General features: G+C 36.7%; 1 long non-coding RNA gene across 9 annotated transcripts in view; it reads left to right on the top strand.

Moving 5' to 3' along the window:
• Positions 1–2: 2 nt before the first annotated feature.
• The window catches only part of LOC141409549 (uncharacterized), an 84,408-nt gene continuing 66,894 nt past the window's right edge, over positions 3–17,516 (top strand). For 2 of the 9 annotated variants that reach the window (XR_012430506.1, XR_012430510.1), the window contains exon 1: positions 19–87. This is a non-coding gene — a long non-coding RNA (uncharacterized lncRNA). The other 7 variants (XR_012430511.1, XR_012430502.1, XR_012430505.1 and 4 more) reach the window with 5 other exon arrangements.

Here is a 17,516-nt window from a genome sequence, read left to right as displayed (position 1 = left end):
TCTCTTCGCCTGAGGCGTGGCCAAATGACTGACACCTAGTAGACCCCATTGGAATACCGGAGAGTTTGGTGCCGGATGAATAAACAGGTAGCGGGGCGGAACTCAAGGTGGAGAAAGTGGAGTCAAGGATGGAACGGGGCGGTTACCTGGTGTCCGCCGCTTTGCTAAAAAAACGTTTTCCAGTTTCACAAGTTAGTGGGTCGTTTAAACACCTAAATTTTAAGAGAGCCGTTACTCTTACACAGTAATATTGGAGGACTGACTTAGGACAAGACCCTCTATGTTCAGAATGCTTCCTTCCTCCCTCTCTCGCTTCCTCCCTCCCTCCCTATTTACCTTCTTTCCTTCCTTCCCTCCCTCCTTCGGAGTTTCGCTCTTGTTGCCCAGGCTGGAGTGCAGTGGAGCGAACTGCCCGGGTAATTTTTGTATTTTTGGTAGATACAGGGCTTCACCATGTTGGCCAGGGTGGTCTCAAACCCTTGGCCTTGTGGTCCATCAGCCTTGGCCTGCCAAATTCTGGGATTGCAGGCGTGAGCCACCGCGCCTGGCCTTTTTTTTTTTTCAGTCTCTGTCTTCTTTACCTCAGCACCTCACCCTAAACCATGTAAGTACCAAGGCCGGGCCTGTCGCCTAAGATTGCTACCACCCAGCGGAATACTGACAAACAGTAGACGGTAAATATGTATAGGAAATGGAAGGTAAATATATATAGGAAGGGGTGAGACTAAGCATCTGAATCTTACAGTAACCAAATGTCTCAAATGGACTGCCTGTTGTGAAATTATTTCAAGATAAAATTCCATTTGATTGTGATATGCAAGCATTTGATTTACTGGATTTGTTGTGTGTGCTACTATTGTGTTTAGAATGTTGGTATCTGTGTTAAGATATATTGGCTTGTTTCTTGTGATGACTTTGGCTTTAGGATCAGTATAATCCTGGCTTCACAGAGTGAATTGTGTAGGGTCCCTTTTTCTTCTGTGTTTTTGGACACATTTGATGTAAATTCGTTAATTCTTTAAATGGTCCAAGGCCTTAGTTTTGATTATGAATTCGTATTATATTTATTCCCGAGTCAGTTCTGGTAGTTTGTATGTATCAGAAATTTGTTCATTTTTTCTAAATTATCTAACTTGTTGGGTGTATAATTGGCTATAATACACAAAGAATAGTATCTTCCTAATCCTTTTTTTTTTCCCTTTCTTTCTGCAAGGTAAATAGTTTCTATGTATCAGGAATTTGTTCATTTATTCTAAATTATCTTATTGGGCATGTAACTGGCCATGATATGCATAGTATAGTATCCTCCTAATCCTTTTCTTTCTTTCTTTTTTTCTTCAAGGTAAGTGGTGGTACCCCGATCATCACTACTTGTTTTAAGGAATTTGAGTCTTCATGGTTTTGTTTTCAACAGCCTAGTGATGAAGACATAAAATTAAAAATAAATTTTTCTCTGAATCCAGAAATCCTCTCCACAAGGACAGTAGAGAATGAAATCAGTTTTACTGTTAAAAATATTAAATATGAATTTAATGTACATTGTAGAAAATCAACCAAGAGATTACAAAGTAAAAAAGAAATCTCATCTTTTATATAGCTAAGCATCAAAGTAGTGTTTAAGGAAAACAAATTTTCTTAAAAGCAGTTACTGGTTGATCAGTAGTCTTTAATAAAGAAAATTTAACAGCACCATTTGTCACATACCCTTAGCTTACAATGGTAACAGAAGACCATATGTTATACATAGCTAATTGTCTTTAATCAGAAGGTAAACTGATTTCTCATATTTTTAATCTCAGGAGGTAGTTTTGCAATTTAGAGAAAAGCACCTACTGAGGTTAAGTTCTTACCTTTTACTGAAACTGGAAACAGAGGGGCGCTTTCTGTCTTTATGTTTACATTTCAAAGAGATAACTCTTAGGTCCATTAGATAAATACTGCTGTCATTGATATGCTTTGGCTTTGCATCTCCACCCAAATCTCATCTAGAATTATAATCCTCGTGTGTTAAGGGAGGGACCTGATGGAAGGCGATTGCATTATGATGTTAGTTACCCCCATGCTGTTCTCCTGATAGTGAGGGAGTTCTCACAATAGCTGATGGTTTTAAAAATGTTCTGCAGTTTCACTCTCTCACTTTCCTACCTCCATTCCATGTAAGATGTGTCTTGCTTCCCATTCACCTTCTACCATGATTTTAAGTTTCCTGAATCCTCCCCAACCGTGCACAACTGTGTGTCAATTAAATATCCTTTCTTAATGAATTACCCAGTCTAAGGTCGTATTTTTGGAGCAGTGTGATAACAGACTAATACAGAGAATTGGTACCAGGAATGGGGTATTGCAGAAAACCTGAAAATGTGGAATCTACTTTGGAAGTGGGTAATGCGGGAAGGTTGGAACAGTTTGAAGTGCTCAGAAGAAGAGAGGATTATGTGGGAAATATTGGAACTTTATCTAAAGACTGGGTGAATGTTTTTGACCAAAATACTGGTAATGACATGGAGAATGAAGTCTAGGCTGAGATAGTCTCAGAAGGAAATGAGGAACTTCTTGGGAATTGGAGTAAAGGAAACACATGCTATGCTTTAGCAAACCAAATGGTGGTATTTTGCTCCTGCCCTGTGGAACTTTGAACTTGAGAGAGATGGTTTGAAATTGGAACTTTTGTTTAAAAGGGAATCAGACCCATAAATGTTAGGAAAATTTGCAGCCTGACCATGTGATAGAAAAGACAAAAAACCCCATCATTTTCTGGAAAGAAATTAAAGACTGCAGAAATTTGTATAACAAATGAGGAACTGAATATTTAATAGTGATGACAATGGGGAATATTACTTAGGAAAGGCCAGAGATCTTCAAGGCACCTCTTCTTATCACAGGCTCAGAGGCCTAGGAAGAAAAATAGTTTTATGGGCTGAGCACAGAGCCCTGCTGTCATTTGCAGCTTTGGGACTTGGCACCCTTCATTCCAGCCTCTCTAACTCAGATGTGGCCAAAAGGAGCCAAGGTATAGCTTGGGCCTTTGCTTCAGAGGATGCAAGCCCCAAGCCTTGGCAGTGTCCATGTGGTATTAGGCCTCTGGGTGCACAGAAGACAAGAGTTGAACCTTGGGAACTTCTGCCTAAATTTCAGAGGTTATATGGAAATGTCTGGATGTCCAGGCAGAAGTCTGCTCAGGGTGAAGCACCCGTGGATCACCTCTGCTAGGGCAGTGTGGAGGGGAAATGTAGGATTGGAACTCCCACACACAGTTTCCACTGGGCACTGCCTAGTGGAACTGTGAGAAGAGGACAACTGTCCTCCAAACCCCAGAATGGTAGATCCTCAGGCAGCTTGCATCATGTGCCTGGAAAAGCTGCAGGCACTCAACACCTGTCTGTGAAAGTAGCCACAGGGGATATACCTTACAAAACCCGGGGACAGAGCTGTGGGAGCTCACCCCTTGCATCAGCATCCCCTGGATGTAAGATACAGAGTCAAATGACGTTTTGGAGCTTTAAGATTAATGATTGCCTGGCCAGGTTTTATACTTGCATGGGGCTTGTGGCCCCTTTGCTTTGGCTTATTTCTTCTGTTTGAAATGGTAACTTTTACCAATGCCTGTATTACCATTATATTTTGGATGTAACTAACTTGCTTTAATTTTCTAGGCTCATAGGCAAAAGGAACTTCCCCTTTCTCAGATAAGACTTTAGATTTGGACTTGTGAATTAATGCCAAAATGAGTTCAGACTTTGGGGGACTATTGGGAAGGCATTACTGGTTTTGAAATGTGAAAAAGACATGAGAGTTGGGAGGAAGTAGGATTGAAACAATATAGTTTGGCTCTGTTCCCACCTAAATCTCATCTCAAATTATAATCCCCACGTTTTGAAGGAGGGACCAAATGTAAGGCGATTGGCTTATGGGAGCAGTTTCTCATATACTGTTTAAATGTTTTAAGTGTTCATAAATTGAATTAGCCAATAAAATGACACAGTGTAAAAAAAGGTGATTAAAAATCCTCCCAATATTTAACAATGTGCTGCATAAAAGAGCCTCACATTATACTTAGGGAGCCTTACATTATACTTAGCCTCAGAATATATATAAAATATTAGAGTAAAGGGATTAAAAAATCTCTTCCAAGCAAATAATAATCAAAAGTGAGCAGAGAGAGCTATATTTATGGAAGTGCTTATCAGTGCTGAGACTGCTTTTTGGCCATAGAAAAAATACATTGGTTATTTTGCAAAGGCAATTACAGTGGACTAACTGACAAGCTACTTGGTTAGTATGAGTCAACTCATTTGGATCATTATTTCACCTTAAAGTTTCATTTGGTTTTGTTCATGAGGACTTGAACAAATTCAAAGTCCTTTGAATATGAGACAAAAGAAGATTGTTTACAATCTTTTTTTCTTCCCATAACAAGACCTTATTTGCCATAAAATAGTCTTCCTGGGTTCTCTCAAAACTTTTAAATGTTTGCATGCAGCATCTATAATATGTCAAATAGTCCTCTTCAAATGAAATGACATTCTAAGAAACGTGACTATTTTGACACACTTTTATCTAGTTGACAATATAGCCAAAGATGGGGATTATTAAACAAAATTATGAGAGGCATAGTTTTAGACTGATCTTGAGAACTAGGCCCCAGTAGACCAGACCAAACTGATACAGGGCAACCTGTGCACAACCACATAATCAATATAAAAATTTAAGGAAGCAGAAAGATCCCAAAATACATGGAAGCTGAGACCAAAAAAAACTTGTGCTTTTTTTTTGTTCTTGTTTTTGTTTGTTTGTTTGTTTTGAGACAGAGTTTCACTCTAATTTTGATGCCCAGACTGGAGTGCAGTGGTGTCATCTCAGCTCACTGTGACCTCCACCTCCCAGGTACAAATGATTCTCCTGCCTTAGCCTCCTGAGTAGCTGGGATTACAGGCGTGCACCACCACGCCTGGGTAATTTTTGTAATTTTTTTTTAGTAGAGATGGGGTTTCAACGTGTTGTCCAGGCTGGTCTCAATCTCCTGACCTCAGATGATCCACCCACCTCGGCCTCCCAAAGTGCTGTGATTACAGGAGTGAGCCACTGCACCTAGCCTAAAACTTGTACATTTTAAATTGAGATAAGACTGACCACTGGCCAACAGTCTATTTCTGCTTGTTTGTATTTGATTGTACTGGAGAATCCTGAACATTGAAGGGCTCAGGCAAGAGAACATGTCCTGGAGAGGTGATGGTGGTGGCAGATACAGGGTCAGGGTAAAGAGGATGTGAATCTTGTTCAAGAAGAGGTACATTAAACAAATGCCAAGAGCTCAGGAATAATGTCAGAGGACGGCCAATAAACGGAGCATTCTGGGGAGAAAGCAAACCATAAAAATGCATTCGTAACACTCTTCAGAGACCACATCCATATCTTTAAAGGGAAAAATAATAACACAAGGATTCAGGCTTCTCAGCTGCTTGTCTTTCTTCAGCGACTTCTCTGCAACTCTCCTGCTCTCTCAGCAAGAATTTTGACAGCAGCAATGTTTTTCTTCTTAAATCCCTGGTCAGGACCTCAGAAAAAGCTTATTTCCTATCTAGAATTTTTCACTTCCTTTTTTTTATATACTAACTCTTAGAGGTTTTTGAATAAAGCTCGGTTCTTAAAGTCTATGCCCTGATGCCAAGAAATCTCTTGCCAGTAACATTCCTGCTTGCGTACAAGGGTAATTTCCTGAATCAGTTTCATTCTATTCTGAATAGGAACAAATAAATTTTGAGAAAGACCAAGTGTATACCTTTACTTTATTAATTTTTTTACCCTGTGTTTCTGTACTCCACTATTATGTCTCTATATCCTTAAAATATTTTGGTGCTGCAATACTTCGACCTTCATTCTATTTTTTTGTCTCCTTTGTTCTCATTGTAAGAAAAAGCAATGTATAATTTAATTATATGTTGAGGGTAAAATGAATAGAGTAGAATGATAAATTAATGACTTACGTATTGTCTACTTTTGACTTAATTCTTTTTGTTAAAAATAAATAAGTGTGTCTTGAGACTGGATATCATTTGCACTTCTTGGAATATAAGAGTGAAGAACTGAGATTAGGAAACACTACGATAGTAGCATGGTCAACATAATTTTTAATAATTTTGGGACAAAAGAGTAGGGAAAGATCAGTTTTATTTACAAAACATATAACTCGACCAAAGTTAAGGTTTTCGCAATGAATGCCTTACTGATCCAGCACCAGCAATAGAAAAGTTATCTGTACTACACTTAATTGCTTTGTGTTTTTTGTTAAAAATCTGTGGGCTGGACTTCTGTAGTTGGTATCTCAGTTGTTGGTTGTGTTGCCTCATTGATTTATATGTGTCCCCTTTTGCCAAATAACAAAGTCTTCATTACTGTAACTTGATAGTAACTCTATATAGTGGACATTTCTCTCATTTTACTCTTCTTCAGATTGTTTTAATAAGTCTAGTACTGGGCTCTTTTTTGCAGTATGCAGCTGCTTTTGCATCCTAAAAGTGATTGAGTTGAACTTTAACAAGTTATCTGCCTCCGTATTTTCTGTTCTTTCAAAAGGTGAATGTAACATCTAATCCAATTAATTCATTGTAAGAATTCAGTGGGATTGATGTGTAAATATTTTAGGCAAAACCAGCATAAAATTATTAATCAATTTATGGTTCTTGTTTTGCGTCTCTTTGGGTTATGTAATCATAGAGACTGTATTGTGCTTCTAAGTCCCCTTCAGTAACCACATTCTGTTAACATGAACTCTTATGCTTTTCCACCTACTCCTGATGACTTTAATATTTTAACTGTAGCCTTGTAGTACAGTATGAAGTTGGATAGCATGATGCCTCTGGCTTTGTTCTTTTTTCTTAGTATTCCCTTGTCTATTTGGGCTCTTTTTTGTTTCATATAAATTTTAAAATAGTTTCTTCTAATTCTGTTAATGATGTCAGTGGCAGTTTAATGCAAATAGCAGTTAATCTATAAATTCCTTTGGACACTATGGCCATTTTTACAATATTGATTCTGTCTGTGCATGAGAATAAAATGTTTTTACATTTGTTTTTGTCCTCTGTTTTGAGCAGTGTTTTGTAGTTCTCCTTGAAGAGCTCCTTCAATTCCCTTGTGAGCTGTTCCTAGGTATTTTATTTTTTTTGATATAATTGTGAATGGAATTTTTTTTCTGATTTTGTTTTTGGCTTGACTGTTGTTGGTGTATAAAAATCCTAGCAATTTTGTACATTGATTTTGTATGCTGAGACTTTGCTGAAGTTGCTTTTCAGCTTAAAATCTTTGGGACAGACATTACCGGGTTTTCTGTATATAGGATATGTCATCTGGAACCAAAGACAATTTAACATACTCTCTTTGTATTTAAAGATGGTTTATTTCTCTCTCTTGTCTTATTGCTCTGACCAGAACTTCCAATGCTGATTCAAGTAAGAGTAGTGAGAGAGCACATCAATGTCTTGTGCCGGTTTTCAAGGAGATTGCTTCCAGCTTTTGCCCATTAGGTATGATATTGGCTATGGGTTTGTCATACAGGGTTCTTATTATTTTGAGATTTGTTTCTTCAATAGCTAGTTCATTGAGAGTTTTTAACATGAAGGAATATTAAATTTTATCAAAGGCCTTTTCTGCCTGTATTGAGATAATTATTTGGTTTTTGCCTTTAATTTTGTTAATGTGATGTATCACATTTATTAATTTATGTATATCAAACCAACTTTGCATCCTGGAAATAAAACACACTTGATCATGGAGGATAATCTTTAAAACATGCTTGATTGTGGAGGATAATCTTTTTGATATGCTGCTTAATTCAGTTGGTATTTTGTTGGTAATTTTTTCATCAATTTTCATCAAAGTTATTAGTTTAAGCTTTTTGTTCTTGTTGTTGTTGTATCTCAGGTTTTGGTATCAGGGTAATTCTAGCCTCACAGAATGAGTTAGGGAGGAGTGTCTCCTTTTCAAGTTTTTGGAATAGTATCAGAAAAATGGTACCAGCCCTTCTTCCTGTCTCTGGTAGAATTCACCTGTGACTCTATCAGGTAATGTATTTTTTGTTTGTTTGTTTTTTCAGAGGCTATTTGTTACTGCTTTAATTTCTTAATGTGTTATTGTTCTATTCAAAAATTCATTTTCTTTCTGGTTCAAGCTAGGGAAGGTATATATGTTTAGAAATGTATCTTTTTTTTTCTAGATTGTTTAGTTTAGTACATAGAGGTGTTTGTGGTATTCTCTAATGGCCATATCTCTCATAATTTTTTATTGTGTTTATTTGAAATTTCTTTTTCTTATTCTTTAGTCTAGGTAGAAGTCTTTTTTTTTTTTCTTTCAAAAAATCTCCTAATTGGTTGGTATTTTGAGGTTTTTCTGACTCGTCATCTGAACACCACAAGTTCAGCTTTGATCTTGATTATTTATTTGTTTTTTTCCTGCTAGCTTTGGGTTTTCTTTGTTTTTTTTTTTTTTTTAATTTATTTATTATTATTGTACTTTAAGTTGTAGGGTACATGTGCATAACGTGCAGGTTTGTTACATATGTATACTTGTGCCATGTTGCTGTGCTGCACCCATCAACTCGTCATTTACATCAGATATAACTCCCAATGCAATCCCTCCCCCCTCCCCCCTCCCCATGATAGGCCCCTGTGTGTGATGTTCCCCTTCCTGAGTCCAAGTGATCTCATTGTTCAGTTCCCACCTATGAGTGAGAACATGCAGTGTTTGGTTTTCTGTTCTTGTGATAGTTTGCTAAGAATGATGGTTTCCAGCTGCATCCATGTCCCTACAAAGGACGCAAACTCATCCTTTTTGATGGCTGCATAGTATTCCATGGTGTATATGTGCCACATTTTCTTAATCCAATCTGTCATTGATGGACATTTGGGTTGATTCCAAGTCTTTGCTATTGTGAATAGTGCTGCAATAAACATACGTGTGCATGTGTCTTTATAGCAGCATAATTTATAATCCTTTGGGTATATACCCAGTAATGGGATGGCTGGGTCACATGGTACATCTAGTTCTAGATCCTTGAGGAATCGCCATACTGTTTTCCATAATGGTTGAACTAGTTTACAATCCCACCAACAGTGTAAAAGTGTTCCTATTTCTCCACCTCCTCTCCAGCACCTGTTGTTTCCTGACTTTTTAATGATCGCCATTCTAACTGGTGTGAGATGGTATCTCATTGTGGTTTTGATTTGCATTTCTCTGATGGCCAGTGATGATAAGCATTTTTTCATATGTCTGTTGTCTGTATGAATGTCTTCTTTTGAGAAATGTCTGTTCATATCCTTTGCCTACTTTTTGATGGGGTTGTTTGTTTTTTTCTTGTAAATTTGTTTGAGTTCTTTGTAGGTTCTGGATATTAGCCCTTTGTCAGATGAGTAGATTGCAAAAATTTTCTCCCATTCTGTAGGTTGCCTGTTCACTCTGATGGTAGTTTCTTTTGCTGTGCAGAAGCTCTCTCACCACTCCTATTCAACATAGTGTTGGAAGTTCTGGCTAGGGCAATTAGGCAAGAGAAAGAAATCAAGGGTATTCAGTTAGGAAAAGAAGAAGTCAAACTGTCCCTGTTTGCAGATGACATGATTGTATATTTAGAAAACCCCATTGTCTCAGCCCAAAATCTCCTTAAGCTGATAAGCAACTTCAGCAAAGTCTCAGGATACAAAATTAATGTGCAAAAATCACAAGCATTCTTATACACCAGTAACAGACAAACAGAGAGCCAAATCAGGAATGAACTTCCATTCACAATTGCTTCAAAGAGAATAAAATACCTAGGAATCCAACTGACAAGGGATGTAAAGGACCTCTTCAAGGAGAACTACAAACCCCTGCTCAGTGAAATAAAAGAGGACACAAACAAATGGAAGAACATACCATGCTCATGGATAGGAAGAATCAATATCGTGAAAATGGCCATACTGCCCAAGGTAATTTACAGATTCAATGCCATCCCCATCAAGCTACCAATGAGTTTCTTCACAGAATTGGAAAAAAACTGCTTTAAAGTTCATATGGAACCAAAAAAGAGCCCGCATCTCCAAGACAATCCTAAGTCAAAAGAACAAAGCTGGAGGCATCACGCTACCTGACTTCAAACTATACTACAAGTCTACAGTAACCAAAACAGCATGGTCCTAGTACCAAAACAGAGATATAGACCAATGGAACAGAACAGAGTCCTCAGAAATAATACCACACATCTACAGCCATCTGATCTTTGACAAACCTGAGAGAAACAAGAAATGGGGAAAGGATTCCCTATTTAATAAATGGTGCTGGGAAAATTGGCTAGCCATAAGTAGAAAGCTGAAACTGGATCCTTTCCTTACTCCTTATACGAAAATTAATTCAAGATGGATTAGAGACTTAAATGTTAGATCTAATACCATAAAAATCCTAGAGGAAAACCTAGGTAGTACCATTCAGGACATAGGCATGGGCAAAGACTTCATGTCTAAAACATCAAAAGCAACGGCAGCAAAAGCCAAAATTGACAAATGGGATCTCATTAAATTAAAGAGCTTCTCCAGTTCTTTTCATAGTGATGTTAGGTTAACTTGAGATGTTTCTTGCATTTAAGATAGAGTCTCACAATTTTAATTTCTGCCTGAATTTTATTATTTACTCCATAATCCCTAAGGAGCCCATTGTTCAGTTTCTATATAGTTTTATGGCTTTGCATAAATTTTTGGATATTGGGTTCTAAGTTGGAGGGCAAGTAATTGCAGTTTTAGATTGTGAGTTTTAAATTATTATAAGTAGGCTTAAACACATCTTTCTTAATCAAAATAGATACCATTACAATCAACACATTTTTGCCAATAAGAAATTTTTTTTTAATGTCTGTAGCATAAAAATTTATGCTACAGAATTCAGTAATGTCTTGGAAAGCATTTTCTGCTATTTGCTGGTTGTAGAATCATTTTTCCTGCCAAAAGTTGTCAAGATGCTTTTCAGTTGGCAAAATACCAGATGAATAATGTGGTAATCAGTTGGCAAGATATGAATATGGTTAGTGGTAATCAGTTGGCAAGATATCAGATGAATATGATGGATGAGGCAAAACTTTGTAGCCCAAATTGTTTAACTTTTGAATCGTTTGTTCAATGTGTAGTAAAACATTGTTTAAAAAAAAAAAATTGAGACTTTTTTGTTGACCAGTGAGGCTGCAGGCATTGCAGTTTTTGGTGCATTTTATTGATTTGCTAAGCATGCTTCTCAGATGTAATAGTTTCACTGAGATTCAGAAAGCTATAGTAGATAAGGCCAGCAGAGCATCAAACAGTTACCATGACCTTTGTTTGGTGTAAGTTGACCTTTTAGAAGTTTGTTGGAGCCTCTTCTGCATCCAACCACTGAGCTAGTCTTTGCTGGTTGTTATATAAAATCCAGTTTTCATTTCATGTCACAACGTAATTGAGAAATTTTTTTTTGTAGAATAAGAGAACATGACACTTCAGAATTACGTTTAAATTTTTTTTCTCAGTTTATGAGGCACCCACTTATAGAGCTTTTCTACCTTTCCAATTTGCTTTAAGTGCCAAATTACTGTAGAGTGGTTGACATTGAGTTCTTGACAACTCACTGTTCTGTTCACTGCAGTGTGTTTAGTAGTGACTGTAGTGGCTTCTTATGTAGTTGTAAGAGGATCAGCTTTGATGATAGTTTTCAGTTGGTCATTGTCAACTTCTGATGACTGGCCACTATGCTTCTCATCTTTAAGGACCTAGTCTCTTCTACAAAACTCAAACAACTGCCACTCTGTACGTTCATTAGCAGTTTCTGGGACAAATGCATTGTTAATGTTGCAAAATTTCTCTGCTGCTTTATGATCCATTTTGAACTTGAATAAGGAAATTGCTCAAATTCATTTTTTGTCTAACATTATTTTCATAGTCTACAATAACCATAAAATACACATCAAGTAATAAGTAACAAAGAAAGTGAAATGCACATGATAATGATGTATAACATAACCACATTTATTAAATAATAAATTCTGGTATCAAACAACAAATATCAATAATGAAAAAACATAATTACTTATGCACCAGCCTGCTTTGTGTTCTGTAGTGGCTGTTGCACTCTGCAGTTGTCCTCTGAGAGACTATTTGTTATAATTTCAGTTCTTTTTGCATCTGCTGAAAAATATTTTACTTCTAATTATGTAATTAATTTTAGAGTAAGTGCCATGTGGTTATGGCAAGAATTCATATTCTGTTGCTTTGGTGTTAAGAGTTTCTAAGATATCTCTTAGGTACCTTTGATTTAGGACTGAGTTCATGTCCTAAATATTATTGATAATTTTCTGTCTCAGTGATCTCTCTAATATTTTCTATGAGATGTTAAAGTCTCACACTATTATTGAGTCAGGTAATAAGTCTCTTTGAAGATCTCTAACAATTTGTTTTACAAATGTGACTCCTTCTGTAGTGTGAGCATATATATTTAGAATAGTTAACACTTCTTGTTGAATTTAGCTTTTCAACATTATGTAATGCCCTTCTTTGTGTATGTTTGTGTGTTTGTGTGTGTGTATGTTTTAATCTTTATTTGTTTAAAGTTGAAGCAACTTTTAAAGAAACTAGGATTGCAACCCCTGCTTTGTTTGCTGTTTTCCAATTGGTTGGTAAATTTTTCTCTATTTTTTTTTTCAGCCTATATGTGTCTTTGCCTATAATATAAGTTTCTTGAAGACATCATACTAATGGGTTTTGGTTCTTTATTCAGCCTGCCATTTTGGGTTTTTTGATTGGGACAGATAACTCATTTACACTTAAGGTTAGTATTGTTATGTGTAAATTTTACTCTGTTATAGTTATGCTTGCTGGGTATTTTGCAGACTTGTTTATGAGGTTGTTTTATGGTGTCACTGTTCTCTTCACTTAGTGTGTTTTGTAGTGGTTGGTTGTTTTTTTCCTACAATTAGTGTTTTGTTTAGGGGCTTACATAAGTCAGGTCTCATGCTTACCAATTCTCTCAGCATTTGCTTGTCTGAAGGGAATCTTATTTCTCCTTCACGTATGAAGCTTAGTTTTGCCAGATGTAAAATTCTAGGTTAGCTTTTTTTTAAGAATGTTGAATATTGGCCCCTAATCTCTTCTGGCTTGTAGGGTTTCTACTGAGAGGTTTGCTGTGTGCGATGGTCTTCGCTATGTAGGTGACCTGGTTTTTCACTCTGGCTGCTTTTAACATTTTCTTTTTCATTTTTAGCTTTGAGTATCTGATGATTGTATGTATTGAACCTTGTCTTCTCATGGAGTATCTTACTGGGGTCTTCTGCATTTTCTCAATTTGAATGCTAGCCTACTTTGCTAGGTTGGGGAAGTTCTACTGTGCAATATCCTGAAGTATGTTATCCAAATTGGTTTCATTCTCCCCTCTTTGAGATACCTTAATCAGTTCTACATTTGTTCACTTTAGATAATTTAATATTTCTAAGAAATTATTATTCTTTTTAGTTATTTTCTTTTTATATATTCTGCCTGTCGTACCTCATAAAGATATTCTTTAAGCTCGATACTCTTTTCTCTACTCAGTCTGTTCTTTTTTTATATTTCTATTAATACTGTAATACTTGTGACTGCATTGTAAAGATCTTGTTGTGTGTTTTTCAACTTAATCAGGTTGGTTATATTTCTTTCTAGACCTGCTGTTTTAGTTGTTAGCTCCTGTTTTGTTGTAATTCTTAGCCTCTTTACATTGGGTTACAGTATGCTCCTTTTGCTAAGCGAAGTTTATTTACATTCTGAAGCATACTTTTGTCAATTCAGTCATCTCACCCTCAGTACATTTCTGACCCTTGCTGAAGATGTGTTGTTGTCATTTGGAGAAAAATAAGCACTGTGACTTTTTGAGTTTCTTAATTTTTGTGTTGCTTTTTTTTTTCATCTTTGTGGGCTTATCTACCTATAATCTTTGACGTTGCCTATTTTTGGATGTGATTTTATTATTGTTGTTTTCTGTTTGTTTTTCTTTTAACAGTTTCACCACTCTTTCTGAGGGCTGCTGAAGTTTGCTAGAGGTCTTCTTCAGACTCTCGTTTTTGTGAGATTTTCTGTACTTAGAGGCATCACCTGTGAAGATTGGAAAACAAAAAAGATGCCAACCTGACCTTCTTCCAAGGGTTTTACCCTAGATGGCTATTGGTTTGTTACTCACTCAAACTTGCCTATAGAAAGTGGCTGGAGATTCTGCTTGGAAGGTCTTACCCTATTGGGAGGAATAGACAGGGACCTGCTTAAAGAAGCAGTTTTGCTGCTTTTTGGTAGAGCAGCCATGCTGTATTAGGGATCCCTTTACCCCACAATTAGTTCAGAGCCCACAGTCTGGACTCATCTTTAGGTTTGCAGAAAGTAGCTCTGTTTCTAGTCCACTGACAGGTGTGGCTTAGTTTGGATTTCTAGAAGGGCTTTATTTAAAGTTTGAATAAGTCCCCAGGATAACCACACTACTTTAGTCTATGGCTGAGATAGTCTTGACTTGAAATACAAGGTTTTGTTTTGTTTTGTTTATAGCAAAGACTGATACGTTTAAGCTAGCTGCTGATGTGATGGAATAAACTGCCTCCTGGTGAGTACCAGCATTAACAGGATCACTCGCATGTTGAAGGTGAGAATAGCTGCAGCAAATTTACAGATTTCATTCAAGATTCACAATGTGATCTAGTATAGAGTGTTATCTGCAGAGACACTACTAGATATATATATCTGTGTGCCACAAAATTGTCCAAATTTTTATAATATAAGTTTAGTCACTGTATACCATCATGAGTACACATGGTGACAGACCTGCAAGCCTATCCTGATACATCTCATAGCCATTTTCAAAAATGACAGAGTAACTGTATGGCTGTAGCAAAGGGATCTGGAGCCATAATAGCATCATCCCAACAGAAACTGTTGTGGAATAGAGAAAGGCTGACTTGTTCTGATGGCACAGATGGGCATTTCCCTTTGGGTCCTTATGTGAGCACTACTGAGCTAGGATCATGGTGGAGAAAGAATTTGCAGTCAAGTTATAGAATGATATTTGGGTTTACTGCCAAGACAAATGTTGGCATACAGAAAAATCTTTTGCCTAGGCTGTAGTTCATGTGACCCTTTCTTGACTTATGGTTTGAGTTACAGTGTCAAGAACATGTAAGGCTGTAGCTGAGCCAAAGTAGCCATTCGGGTTACAATAAATTAGAATAAATAGAACATCTGCCACACAGGTGTATGTCTATACTCCCAGTATCTCCTTTTTTACAGCTTGGGCTCCACCAGAGTTTCACAACCACCTACCTGAATCCCAAGACTCCAACAGAGCAAGAAAGGTACTTCTTTGCATGGATAGGTACAGAATCATCATCATCAGGGAATATAAATTGATGACCACTTTTTCCGCCATTTTGCTGATGTCACCCTGTATTTTATAGTCTATGAACAGTTATCATATCATTGTACAATATACACAAAAATTTACTAAGTTAAGCACAAGTTTACTCACTGTGTACCATGTCTGACACATCACCAATTTGTGTGTCTGTGTGTGTGTGCGTGTGCATTAGTTAGAAGCAAAAGAAAAATCGAAGCCCTATGGAATCCACATGGCCCTTGCAAATGTTGAGTTATAACTGCATTATTGTGATTGGTAGTATGCCAAGCAACAGTCCAAAGAAATAAGAGCTCTAGACACTGTGCTGTAAATGCTCAACTCTCCACTTGTAAATAAAAGAGCATAGTTATTTTTTCAATATTATTTTATTTATCATTATTTAAAATTGATTTTCATAAATAATGTTACTTTAAAAATAATTTGTTTTTTAATTATTCAAAAAAGTAAAAAAAAAATAGTAATTTTGTGATATAAAAACAACTAACGGTCAAACAGACCACATACTCTACCTTGTGGACACCTTGAAGTCCAAAGATCAAGTTAAAACAACAATATACTTAAATATGACTAAGTTTCTTAACTTAAACAAAGTTTCTTAAGCCTTTATATTTTGTACTTGGATTGAAAATCTTTGTTAAAAAACTTTTGTTTCGTTTTGCTTTTGCATGTATGCTCTGAAATTTTTTCCTTGGGCTGGCTTGGGAAAACAGCATTGATTTCTAGCAAGATAACCAAATGTCCTGCAAAGGCAGCCAATTGACCAGCTCCACTGTTTTTGAAGAGTGTAGGGGTACACAACAGAGGTGCATGCAAGCAGAAAAATCTTGTAAATACCTATGGCTATAATACTTGGAATGCATTGGCTCACTTGCATTTTCTGGCCTTAGAAGGAGAACAGAATCATGTTCTGTATGCTTAGAATTTTCCTTATCTTCCAGGAATAGAACCCTGCAGAGTGTGGCATTTTCCAAAAGTCCTTTCTGACTTTTTTTTTTTTTTCTTTCTACTACTTCTTAGGGGATGTGAGTCTGCTGGCAAGGACTCTTTTGTTTGCTGACAAGAGCTTCTCAGTATGCAGCTTTCTGTTTAACAGACCCTGACAATTCTCACTATGGTTCAAATTAGATACTGCTAGCCCTATTTTTTCTCAATAAAGCATCATGCTTCACATTAGCTCAGCTGCATTTCCAATACAAGAGATTCTTTCTTCACAGTAGGGAGGTGCCTTGTTAAAAAATGTTTTATTTGCATTTGTATTCCAGTCTATAAATTTTGTCTAAATTCAAGCACCCAAGACACTAGATGAACCGTATTTCTTGTAGCATGCTCATCTTTAAGAATTTTGGAGAAGGGCAAGAAACTTTCAGAAAGTATGGATTCCCCTTACAAATAGAAAAAATGCAAAGGAAACAACTATTAACAAGAACACCTACTAGTAAAAATATATTTATTACACAAATATGGAAACAAATGGGGCAGAAAAAGCCTCCACAGATCTTTGATGCATGACCTAAAGCACCTCCTGGGTTTACTACATTTCTCTATAGGCCTAGGTCAATTAGTTCATACTCTTGGCAAGCCCAAAGTATGATCACGCTGCTTTGAGATCTGTCCTCGTTACCAGAGCCTCTACTATAAAACTCTTAATTTTTTTCCCCCACTATTGGATGCCCCAGAGGGGGATCTCTGTCTTAGATGATTGTTTTGGGAGTGGTTCTGAGGAAGTGTGACAGAGTTGGGGTGGTGCTTTAGGGGTGTTCTGGCATTTCATAGTGAGTGGTACAGATTAGAACCAGTCAAAAAGGATAGCCAGATCTGGGAAGGCCTGTGCATGGGATAAAATGAGATTGAAAAACTATGAGTCCAACCCCTAATGCCTCTGAATGTAAATGATAAGCTGTATAATCTTTTGGGATCTCTGAGGATAAGTAAGCTTCATGGGCAAGTATGAAATACAAGTATGAAAGACAAACTGCAACACAATTACTAGTCTTTTTTTCCTTGCCATGGGCTTCAAGGCACTGCTTAAATTTCTTACTCCTTTTTTCCACAGCCTGAAACCATGTATATATAATCAAGACACAGAAATTGATATATTTGTTTATGCTTTT

Source organism: Macaca fascicularis, chromosome Y, assembly GCF_037993035.2.
Source record: "Macaca fascicularis isolate 582-1 chromosome Y, T2T-MFA8v1.1".
Taxonomy (NCBI): domain Eukaryota; kingdom Metazoa; phylum Chordata; class Mammalia; order Primates; family Cercopithecidae; genus Macaca; species Macaca fascicularis.
Note: the sequence above shows the minus strand (reverse complement) of the source record. Positions and strands in the feature narration are given on the sequence as shown.